The sequence below is a fragment of the Mustelus asterias genome, unplaced genomic scaffold (genome assembly GCF_964213995.1).
Source record: "Mustelus asterias unplaced genomic scaffold, sMusAst1.hap1.1 HAP1_SCAFFOLD_4961, whole genome shotgun sequence".
NCBI lineage: Eukaryota > Metazoa > Chordata > Chondrichthyes > Carcharhiniformes > Triakidae > Mustelus > Mustelus asterias.
In genome coordinates, this window is record NW_027594904.1 from 1 (window position 1) to 10,559 (window position 10,559).

The following is a 10,559-nucleotide window of genomic DNA, read 5'->3' on the forward strand; positions in this document are numbered from 1 at the left end:
ACAGGCCAGGTCGCACAAGGATGGCAGATTTCCTTTCTGGAATGACATTAATGAGCTCGATGCCTTTCGAGGGGGAAACAGAGATGAGGATGGACACGTACCCTTCTGCCCTTTTCTCCACTGAGCCCTGTAGGTCCCGCAGAACTCGTTGAACCCTGTGAAGGAGAGAAGGAAAATGTTAAGTAATATACAACTGATCGTGAAAGGTAGAGGATTCAAGAATGTCGCCATAAAACTCCACCCACTCCTTCCCTGTTCTCCTTCTACGACACAATGAGTAAAGTACAGAGTGTGGAGAGACTATGTGATTTGATTTATTATTGTCACATTTACAGTGAAAAGTATTGTTTCTTGCACGCTGTACAGACAAAGCATACCGTGCAGAGAATTCACAGAGGGGAGAAGGAAAGGAGAGAGTGCGCATAACTTAGTGTTGCAGTCATAGCTCGGGTGTGGAGAAAGATCTGCTTAATATACTGTAGATCTGTTCAAAAGTCTGACGGGAGCAGGGAAGAAGTTGAGTCGAACTTGATCAGCTAAGCCTGACGGTTTTCACCAACAGCGTGTATCACTCCACCATAGAACCATAAGAGGAGGCCATTCGGCCATCCTCTCTGTGCTGGCCCTTTGCTGAAGCAATTCGAAATGATTCTCACTGATCTCCTTCCCACAGCTCAGCCCTGCCTGATTTCAAATATTTCAAACTAATTTCGGAAACTTCATTTAATGACAGAGGTGAGGAGATTTTTTTTGTCCGTTCTCTCTCTCTCACACACACAGAGGATCATTAGAGTGTGGAATTCTCTTTCCCAGAAGGTAGTGGAAGCCGGGGCTTTACATTTATTCGAGGCTGACTTCTGACAGAATTCTGTTAGGCCGGGGGGGGGGTCAAGGGTTATGGCGGGGGGGGGGCGGGGAGAGACAGGAAAACGCAGTTGAAGTTACAACCTCCCCCCCCCCCCACAATGCAGACACTATAGTTAAGAAAGCCCACCAACGCCTCTACTTTCTCAGAAGACTAAGCAAATTTGGCATGTCCGCTACAACTCTCACCAACTTTCACAGATGCACCATAGAAAGCATTCTTTCTGGTTGTATCACAGCTTGGTATGGGCTCCTGCTCTGCCCAAGACCGCAAGAAACTACAAAAGGTCGTGAATGTACCCCAATCCATCACTCAAACCAGCCTCCCATCCATTGACTCTGTCTACACTTCCCGCCTCCTCAGCAAAGCAGCCAGCATAATTAAGGACCCCAAGCAACCTGGACATTCTCTCTTCCACTTTTTTCCGTGGGAAATAGATACAAAAGTCTGAGGTCACGTACCAACCGACTCAAGAATAGCTTCTTCCCTGCTGCTGTCAGACGGATCTATCTCTATACCCCTAGCTATGACTGTAACACTACATTCTGCACTCTCTCCTTTCCTTCTCTATGAACGGTATGCTTTGTCTGTATAGCGCGCAAGAAACAATACTTTTCACTGTATACTAATACACGTGACAACAATAAATCAAATAAAAGGCCAGGATCTTATTGAATGGTGGAGCCGGCTCAAAGGGCTGAATGGCCTCCTCCTGAGTCCTATTTACCCTACTTTTGTTCTCTTAATAAGCAACCACTGGACAACAAGAGTGGCTCTCCAGAGCAGAGTCAACCATGGTGCCATGGGTCTGGAGTCACACCTCAGACCCAATAATGTAAGAACTGGCCAATCACTGATGAGCAAGAATGAACTGATGGGTTTTGAAACCAATCCAATAGTTCCCCGGTCACCATCGCTGGGACTAGTTTTTTAAAAATTCTAATTAGGGATCAGTAACAAATTACTGACCTTGCTGGTGACACCTACACCCCAAGAATAAGCTCAAATCAAAACTGGAGGCTGGCTCACCCAGTATAATTTCAAATTTGGGTTCAGGCTGAACTAAACTTTTTTCTTAACCTCCCCGAACACTGGGGAAAAGAAACGGACATTGTTTCTCTACACTTTATTCTCCCAAGTTCACTCAAGATGTTGACATTGATAGACATCTGCACTTTGAACTTTAACCCCCGTTACTCACCTTCGGACCCTTTCTTCCTGGGTATCCAGGAAGGCCAGGAACACCTAGATTTCCCTATCGTTCCGAAAAGAGAAAACAAAATCAATGTTAGATCACGATGAGTACAAAATCCACACTGCAGGTCGTTAAGATAATGAAAACACTTCCATGTTTCACTCCATCTGGCTAACTGCTGATTATTCACTCTTGTTGCCAATATCCTTAACCACTGACCTTAAAGTTAAATTTTATTTATTAGTGTCACAAGTTGGCTTACACTAACACTGCAATGAAGTTACTGTGAAAATCCCCGAGTCGCCACACTCCAGCGCCTGTTCGGGTACACTGAGGGAGAATTTAGCACGGCCAATCCACCCAACCAGCACGTCTTTCGGACTGTGGGAGGAAACCGGAGCACCCGGAGGAAACCCAAACAGACACGGGGAGAACGTGCAGACTCCACACAGACAGTGACCCAAGCCGGGAATCGAACCCGGGTCCCTGGTGCTGTGAAGCAGCAGTGCTAACCGCTGTGCTACCATGCAACGTACATTGGCTCGTGGTGCAGCAACATTGTCTAATTTTCATATTCCCAACCTTGTTTACGAATCCCTCCCACGGAAAACTCTTCCGATCTCTGTAACTTCCTCCACCCTGCAACCCTAAAAATTTCTGGGCGGCACGGTGACACAGCGGTTAGCACTGCTGCCTCACAGCGCCAGGGACCCGGGTTCGATTCCCGGCTTGGGTCACTGTCTGTGTGGAGTCTGCACGTTCTCCCCGTATCTGCATGGGTTTCCTCCAGGTGCTCCAGTTTCCTCCCACAGTCCATAGATGTGTAGGTTAGGGGGATTGGCCATGCTAAATTGCCCCTTATTATCCAAAGATGTGTAGGATAGGGGGATTGGCCATGCTAAATTGCCCCTTAGTGTCCAAAGATGTGTAGGATGTGGGGATTGGCCATGCTAAATTGCCCCTTAGTGTCCAAAGATATGTAGGTTAGGTGGATTGGCCATGGTGAATACGTGTGGTTACGGAGACAGAGCGGAGGGAAAGGCCTGGGTGAAATGCTCTGTTGAAGAATCGATGCAGACTCGATGGGCCGAAAGGCCTCTTTATGCACTTTGGAGATTCTATTCTATTTTAAGAGGGTTTTGAGGTTGGAGAGGTTACAGAGATAGGGAGGAGATGAAGTGACGGAACTTTAAAAAAAAGTAAGACGTTTTTAAAAGACAGATAACTCAATGCTCTCGCCATCAAAGGGACAAGGTGGTGATTGGGCAGGTGGAGAGAGGCAATGAGAGTTGCATCTGTTGAATGGAGTGTATGTTGGGCTCTCTCCCAACACTCATAACCCTATCCACACCCAGAGCTTTGGTCTGACAGGACGGAGTGATTTCTTCAGCTGGGACACTCTGAGGCTGGCCAATGGGACATTGAAAGAACTTGGCTTGTTGGAGGAACTTGGCTGAATGGTGTCCAGAGGGTAAACCATGGGCATTAGTCACGAGTCCACAAAACCGATGAAGCTTTAACTGGAGGACGGGGAGGGGTTGCAAACTGTGACTTAAATGCCCTCAGTGAACCGAGAGACACAGGCGATGAATTATTTCGCCTTTGCTGTTGTACGACAGCTCGTGTTTTGTGAGGGGCTTCCCCAGTTCCCATGGAAACGTGGTGAATGGGCGGATGAGGAATTTCTCAACATTGGACGGCATGGTGGTTCCCAAGGTCCATCCCAACCCTGAGGCCAATTTCCCCAGAGGTGGGCAGCTGGGCTACCCACCCGTGGGTGGCGGGTAACCAGTCCAACTGGTTAATGGCCACTTAATGCCAATTGTTGGTGGGCAGCTGGGATTTTTCACTCGGTCCCATTTGCCGGGGTTCAGAGGGTTGCAAGAGAACCCTCCCCCCAAACGCAGGTAAAGCCTGGCTTTTTATCAGCCAAGGCGGTCCCTTTTCCGGTGGGTCCTTGTTCCTGCTGTCCAGACATCTTTAGATAATGAATTAACTTTCAAACCTTCCTCTATGACCTCTACCATCAAGAAGGGCAAGGGCAGAAGATACATGGGAACACCACCACTTACAAGTTCCCCCCCAAACCACTCACCATCCTGACTTGGAAATATATCGGCGCACTGTCACTGGGTCATAATCCTGGAATTTCCTCCCTAGTAGCACTGTGGGTGTACCTCTACACCACATGGAATGCAGCAGTTCAAGAAGGCGGCTCACCACCACCTTCTCAAGGGGCAATTAGGAATGGGTAATAAATGATGGCCCAGCCAGCGACACCCATAGAAAAATAAATAACCTGTGCCAGAGTAATGCCATTTCATTTTGACAATATCATATTGTTAAGACATGTCCATACATGACCCCAGTGCAATGATATGACATTACTGTCTTGGACTGTCCATGAACCCATGTCAATCGTGATTGCAATTGCGTTGGTCTAACACAGCATTTAAAACATGGCAACAAACCAGGCAGCCCAACAGATCGCAAGTTCGTGATTAAGTTCCACACAATAGCACTGCTGACTAACAGCGCCAGGGACCCGGGATCGATTCCGGCCTTGGGTGACGGTGTAGAGTTTGCACATTCTCCCCGTGTCTGCGTGGGTTTCCTCTGGGTGCTCGGGTTTCCTCCCACAGTCCAAAGATGTGTGGGTTAGGTGGATTGGCCATGCTAAATTGCCCCTTAGTGTCCAAAGATGTGTGGGTTAGGTGGATTGGCCATGCTAAATTGTTCCTTAGTGTCCAAAGATGTGTAGGTTAGGTGGATTGGCCATGCTAAATTGTTCCTTAGTGTCCAAAGATGTGTAGGTTAGGTGGATTGGCCATGCTAAATTGTTCCTTAGTGTCCAAAGATGTGTAGGTTAGGTGGATTGGCCATGCTAAATTGTTCCTTAGTGTCCAAAGATGTGTAGGTTAGGTGGATTGGCCATGCTAAATTACCCCTTAGTGTCAGGGGGACTAGCTAGGGTAAATACATGGGGTTGTGGGGATAGGGCCTGGGTGGGATTGTGGTCAGTGCAGACTCGATGGGCCAAATGACCTCCTTCTGCACTGTAGGATTCTACGATTGGCTCGATGTGGGAAGAATGTTCCCAATGTTGGGGAAGTCCAGAACTAGGGGTCACGGTCTAAGAATAAAGGGTAAGCCATTCAGGACTGAGATGAGGAAGAACTTCTTCACTCAGAGTGTTGTGAACCTAAGACCATAAGACATAAGACCATAAGACATAGGAGCGGAAGTAAGGCCATTCGGCCCATCGAGTCCACTCCACCATTCAATCATGGTTGATTTCAACTCCATTTACCCGCTCTCTCCCCATAGCCCTTAATTCCTCGAGAAATCAAGAATTTATCAATTTCTGTCTTGAAGACGCTCAACGTCTCGGCCTCCACAGCCCTCTGTGGCAATGAATTCCACAGACCCACCACTCTCTGGCTGAAGAAATTTCTCCTCATCTCTGTTCTAAAGTGACTCCCTTTTATTCTAAGGCTGTGCCCCCGCGTCCTAGTCTCCCCTGTTAATGGAAACAACTTCCCTACGTCCATCCTATCTAAGCCGTTCATTATCTTGTAAGTTTCTATCAGATCTCCCCTCAACCTCCTAAACTCCAATGAATATAATCCCACGATCCTCAGACGTTCATCGTATGTCAGGCCTACCATTCCTGGGATCATCCGTGTGAATCTCCGCTGGACCCGCTCCAGTGCCAGTATGTCCTTCCTGAGGTGTGGGGCCCAAAATTGCTCACAGTACTCCAAATGGGGCCTAACCAGTGCTTTATAAAGCCTCAGAAGTACATCCCTGCTTTTGTATTCCAAGCCTCTTGAGATAAATGACAACATTACATTTGCTTTCTTAATTACGGACTCAACCTGCAAGTTTACCTTTAGAGAATCCTGGACTAGGACTCCCAAGTCCCTTTGCACTTTAGCATTATGAATTTTGTCACCGTTTAGAAAATAGTCCATGCCTCTATTCTTTTTTCCAAAGTGTACGACCTCGCACTTGCCCACGTTGAATTTCATCAGCCACTTCTTGGACCACTCTCCTAAACTGTCTAAATCTTTCTGCAGCCTCCCCACCTCCTCAATACTACCTGCCCCTCCACCTATCTTTGTATCATCGGCAAACTTGGCCAGAATGCTCCCAGTCCCGTCATCTAGATCGTTAATATATAAAGAGAACAGCTGTGGCCCCAACACTGAACCCTGCGGGACACCACTTGTCACCGGTTGCCATTCTCTACCACAGAAAGCTGTTGGGAGCCAGATTGTGAGATACATTCAAGAGGGGGCTGGACGTGGCCCTCGCGGCTACAGGGATCAAGGGGTATGGAGAGAAAGCAGGAGTGGGATGCTGAAAGTGCATGATCAACCATGATCATATTGAATGGTGGGACAGGCTCGAAGGGGCTGAATGGCCTACTCTTGCCCCTATTTTCTATGTTTACTGAAATTTGGATGGGTGCAGCCGTGATAGATGGAGACTGAGAGAGCTGAAGGGTGGGGGTTGGGGGTGGGGCTTGGGGAGGGGGAGGGGTGGTGTGGGTTGGGGGTGGGGCTTAGGGAGGGGGAGGGGTGGTGTGGGTTGGGGGTGGGGCTTGGGGAGGGGTGGTGTGGGTTGGGGGTGGGGCTTGGGGAGGGGGAGGGGTGGTGTGGGTTGGGGGTGGGGCTTGGGGAGGGGGAGGGGTGGTGTGGGTTGGGGGTGGGGTGCTGTTACCATGGAATAACGCATGGGGTAGTGGAACGCAAGGGAAAGAAGTACAATCTGACCTTATCACCAGGTTGACCATTGGGTCCGTGTTCGCCAATCGGACCCATCTGCCCCTTGATGCCTTCTGGACCATCTTCACCTCGCTGGCCCAGTAAACCAGCCTCACCCTGCAAGCAAAGGAAGAGGAATAATCAGTTCATCACCTCACCAACTCTTTGATTTGATGTATTATTGTCACATGTATTAACATAGTGAAAAATATTGTTTCTTGCACGTTATACAGACAAAACATACCGTTCATAGAGAAGGAAAGGAGAGGGTGCAGAATGTGGTGTTACAGTCATAGCTAGGGTGCAGAGAAAGATCAGCTTAATGCGAGCTAGGTCCATTCAAAAGTCTGACAGCAGCAGGGAAGAAGCTGTTCTCGAGTCGGTCGGTACGTGACCTCAGACTTTTGTATCTTTTTCCCGACGGAAGAAGGTGGAAGAGAGAATGTCCGGGGTGCGTGGGGTCCTTAATTATGCTGGCTGCTTTGCCGAGGCAGTGGGAAGTTTAGACAGAGTCAATGGATGGGAGGCTGATTTGCGTGATGGATTGGGCTACATTCACAACATTTTGTAGTCCCTTGCGGTCTTGGGCAGAGCAGGAGCCATACCAAGCTGTGATACAACCAGAAAGAATGTTTTCTATGGTGCATCTGTAAAAGTTGGTGAGAGTCGTTGCTGACATGCCAAATTTCCTTAGTCTTTTGAGAAAGTAGAGGCGTTGGTGGGTTTTCTTAACTATAGTGTCGGCATGAGGGGGGACCAGGACAGGTTGTTGGTGATCTGGACACCTAAAAACTTGAAACTTTCGACACTTTCTACTTTATCCCCGCTGATGTAGACAGGGGCATGTTCCCCTTTACGCTTCCTGAAGTCGATGACAATCTCCTTCGTTTTGTTGACATTGGGAAAGAGATTATTGTTGCCGCACCAGTTCACCAGATTCTCTATCTCATTCCTGTTCTCTGTCTCGTCATTGTTTGAGGTCCGGCCCACAAACTTGAAAATCAAGTTGGAAAACTCCCTGGCCACAAGGATCTTACATCCTAGGGGGAGGCAATGGCCTAGTGGTATTATTGCTAGACTATTAATCCAGAAACTCTGCTAATGCTCTCGGGACCCAGGTTCGAATCCCGCCATGGCAGGTGGTAGAATTTGAATTCAATTAAAAAATATCTGGAATTAAGAATCTACTGATGACCATGAAACCATTGTTGGAAAAACCCATCTGGTTCACTAATGTCCTTTAGGGAAGGAAATCTGCCGTCCTTACCTGGTCTGGCCTACATGTGACTCCAGAGCCACAGCAATGTGGTTGACTCTCAACTGCCCTCCAAGGGTAATTAGGAATGGGCAATGAATGCTGGCCCAGCCAGCGACACCCATGTCCCATGAATGAGAAAAAAAAATCCATCTGCTGTGCTGCACAGTCCCCACAAGGGGGCGGTGTCTCTCTTCTGTAGCCATTCGGTAGGAAGGCTATCGGAGAATGGACAGACCTGCATTTCCATAGCGCCTTTCGCGAGCGCAAGGGGCTCCCGAAGTACTTAGTGGCCAGCGAAGTGTTTCTAAAGGCTGGTCACCAGGGCGGAGTACACAACGCAGCAGCCGATCAGTGCACAGTAAGATCCCATATGGGACGGGGTCTGGATCGTGCCTGCTTAGCCTTCCAAAATACCACCCTTCCCAGAGGCCGCATGGCTAACCAGTGTCGGGCACGAGAGAGACGTCACATCTCTGCCAGTGCCGAACTCCCTCGGGACTGCAATGGGAATGTCAGCCTGGACATCGGGGGTTTCCACAGAGGGGTCTTGAAACCCCAAACCTTCTGAACTCAAGATGGGTTTTACCCGCTGACTCACGGCGAGCAGACAAAACGAATTGCCAATTGATTGCTCTGTTGTTAAAGCCAAGTATCACCAGATGGTGACACAGTGGGTTAGCACTGCTGCCTCACAGCGCCAGGGACCCGGATTCGGTTCCCGGCTTGGGTCACTCTCTGTGTGGAGTCTGCACGTTCTCCTCACGACTGCGTGGGTTTCCTCCCTTGGTCCAAAGATGTGCGGGTTTGGGGGATTAGCTATGTTGAATTGCCCTGGGATGGGTAGGTTAGAGGGATTAGCAGGGTAAATATGTGTGATTATACAAAGAACAATACAGCACAGGAACAGGCCCTTCGGCCCTCCAAGCCCGCGCCGCTCCCTGGTCCAAACTAGACCATTCTTTTGTATCCCTCCATTCCCACTCCGTTCATATGGCTGTCTAGATAAGTCTAGATAACTTATGGGGATGGGGCCTGGGTGGGATTGTTGTCGGAGCAGACTCAATGGGCTGAATGGCCTCCTTCTGCACTGTAGGGATTCGATGATGGGCTGAATGGCCTCCTTCTGCACTGTAGGGATTCTATGATTTCTATGAGATCCTCAGTTTTGCTCAAATTACTACTCCAGTTCCCCTCCAGTCTGAGTAATATAAACCCTATCACCCCCTCCCCCCTGTGCCGCACCCCCTCCCCTCTGCGCCGCACCCCCCCCGCCCCCCTCTCAGCGCCACCCCCCCCCCTCCCAGCGCCACCCCCCCCCCCCTTCCAGCGCCACCACCCCCCCCCCCCTTCCAGCGCCACACACCCCCCGACACTCTGGCTCATCGCTGTCTCCACAGCTGACATGTCCTGTGAAAACAGTACAAATATCCCATATTCAGCATTCTGATCGAGTCGGAAGGATTAACTGGTCAGGAAGGTTTAATCCCAGCGGGCTGGAGTTGCAGCACGTACAGACAAACAAACAAAATAAAACCCCTTCTTATTTTCAGATTCTTGAGAAGCAGATTCCCATGTGTGCACTGAAAATGTGGGGGTTTTTTGGCCACATTAACCAAGAGCAAAGAAACCTCGCTGGTCTGTATGTGACTGGTGCACTGATTTGAACACTGCCCCTCAGCCTGAGCACCATAGCAACATGTGAGGGAGGAGGAGAAGGCCATTCGGCCCCTTGAGCCTGCCTAAAAACTAGAAAGAGTGCAGAAAAGATTTACTAGGATGCTACCGGGACTTGATGGTTTGAGTTATAAGGAGAGGCTGGATAGACTGGGACTTTTTTCCCTGGAGCGTAGGAGGCTGAGGGGTGATCTGATAGAGGTCTATAAAATAATGAGGGGCACAGATCAGCTAGATAGTCAATATCGTTTCCCAAAGATAGGGGAGTCTAAAACTAGAGGGTTGAAGGGGAGAGGGGAGAGATACAAAAGGGTCCAGAGGGGCAATGTTTTCACACAGAGGGTGGTGAGTGTCTGGAAACGAGCTGCCAGAGAGAGGAGAGAGAAGGAGAGGGAGAGCAGGAGAGGGAGAGCAGAGAGGGAGAGCAGGAGAGGGGAGAGCAGGAGAGGGAGAGCAGGAGAGGGAGAGCAGGAGAGGGAGAGCAGGAGAGGGAGAGCAGGAGAGGAGAGCAGGAGAGGGAGAGCAGGAGAGGGAGAGGCAGGAGAGGGAGAGCAGGAGAGGGAGAGCAGGAGGGAGAGGAGAGAAGGAGGGCGAGAAGGAGAGGGAGAGAAGGGAGAGGGAAGGAGAGGGAGAGAAGGAGAGGGAGAGAGGAGAGGAGAGAGGGAGAGCAGGAGAGGGAGAGCAGGAGAGGGAGAGAGAGAGGGAGAGCAGGAGAGGGAGAGCAGGAGAGGGAGGAAGCAGGAGAGGGCGAGAAGGAGAGGGAGAGAAGGAGAGAGAGAGAAGGAGAGAGAGGAGAAG

General features: G+C 49.7%; 1 long non-coding RNA gene across 1 annotated transcript; it reads right to left on the reverse strand.

Annotated features, from left to right (window-relative positions):
- Positions 1-95: 95 nt before the first annotated feature.
- LOC144491302 (uncharacterized) lies at positions 96-6,947 on the reverse strand. The gene is made up of 3 exons (XR_013497421.1): positions 6,839-6,947; positions 2,067-2,120; positions 96-155 (listed from the first exon to the last, which is right to left on the reverse strand). It is a non-coding gene; the product is annotated as an uncharacterized LOC144491302 (long non-coding RNA).
- Positions 6,948-10,559: the final 3,612 nt, after the last annotated feature.